The sequence below is a fragment of the Arachis ipaensis genome, chromosome B1 (assembly GCF_059453495.1).
Source record: "Arachis ipaensis isolate K30076 ecotype BB chromosome B1, ASM5945349v1, whole genome shotgun sequence".
Taxonomy (NCBI): domain Eukaryota; kingdom Viridiplantae; phylum Streptophyta; class Magnoliopsida; order Fabales; family Fabaceae; genus Arachis; species Arachis ipaensis.
This window is the reverse complement of record NC_142436.1, coordinates 14,669,407-14,671,148: the sequence shown is the minus strand read 5'-3', so window position 1 is coordinate 14,671,148 and position 1,742 is coordinate 14,669,407.

Genomic DNA, 1,742 nt, shown 5'->3' with positions numbered 1-1,742 from the left:
CATGTTACACTAAAAAAATAATTAAATATTATTTAAATCTGATTAAAGGCTGATTGAAGGCTGGTTAATATTGTACAACTAGTATTTCCCTATCCATTAATATTAATAAGTATTATTTTTAATTTGAAAATTATTGTATTAAAAATTTATTATACAGGATATAACACTATTACATTCTATAAAAACCAAAATAATCTTGATATTTTTTTTCTATATTAATGAGTCCTACTTAAATATAAAAATTATTATGTAAATGTGTTTAAATAAATATTGTTATACAATTACTGTTATAAATTCAAATAAATTAGAACTTTAATAAAAATATATAAAACAAAAAAAAGCATAAGAATTAGTAAGTATAAGCATAAATAAGTCCATTATTAGTAATACTTATATATTTAATAATGATGCACACAGAAAATGAACTCAAAACTATAACAAAATCTGATAGAATTAATGTCCTTTTGTAACATGGCATAGAAAATTTGGCCGCTAAGCATCTCTTTTCAAATACTTCTCAGACAAATTGTTCATTTCAACCATCAAACATTCTTAATAATTCAATTTTTTTTCTCTAGAAGTAAAATTTTACGTTGTAATCCCCATAGTGACAGCAACATCACTGACTTATAAAGATTTGGAGAAAAAAAAAAATTACGTTGCATACGATCTTCCTCACTTACACTAACATGGCATGAGGGATATATAAAGACGGACAACAGAGCAAAGGTAAGAGGAGTAATAAATCTTCTCTAAGTTTAAAAAGCAATGCTATCTTACTTCAACAATATCTAACCAAGAATACACTAATACATTCAAATAGATTGCAAAGTTTTAGAATTTGAGCACAAATATATTTCAAAGAGCCATGTCACCATGTCAATAAGAGCTCCAAGGCGATCACCAAAGCTAAGCTGCACAATTGTTACTTCAGTATCCGAGTCTTGTGAAAGAGCCTAGCAGCGGAAACGACACAAATGTCCAACACAAGAAAAGTATGGAAGCATTCACAACACAATATGGCAGCAACTATAACAAGCAAATATAGCAAGTAAAGCAATAACAAGAACACACCGAGATTTTAACGTGGAAAACCCCCTCAATGTGAGAGGTAAAAACCACGAGTCGTCCAGACCAATGAAATAGCTCCACTATAATCAAATGAGGTACAAGAGAGTCTCAAACAAAGCACAAAAATGTGCATATAACCAACCAAAGCATCAAATCACCAAAGCTTACAAATAAGAAGCAAAGAGATGAAATATACCCAAAAAAATAGAGCTGTTGTCGAAGCCAATTTCTCCCTTTGTAGACTTCCAATTAAAATCTCCACCGTTCAGAATGAAGAACAAGATGTGAAGAATCTACAGTCCAAATTTCAATCCAACGGTGAAAGAATGAGAAATCGCCGTTCAAAGATTGCTGCTCTGTGTAAAAATAGGAAACCTAATTTCTCTCTTGTGAAGCCAATTTCTCCTACTGCAAAACTCCAATCAACATCTCCACCGACCAGAATGAAGAACAAGATGAGAGGAGCACGCAGTTCAAATTTCAAGCCGATCCAACGGTGAACGAATGAGAAACTCTCATTTGAACTTTACTGCTTTGGACAAAAACGGGAATTCTGTTTTCCCCCTTCTCTTTCTCTCTTTGGTGGCTACTCTCTTTCTCTCAATTGACCCCCAAAATCTAAATAGGGTTGTGGCACAATGGGTGTAAGAGACACCCTCAAAATTTTGGGC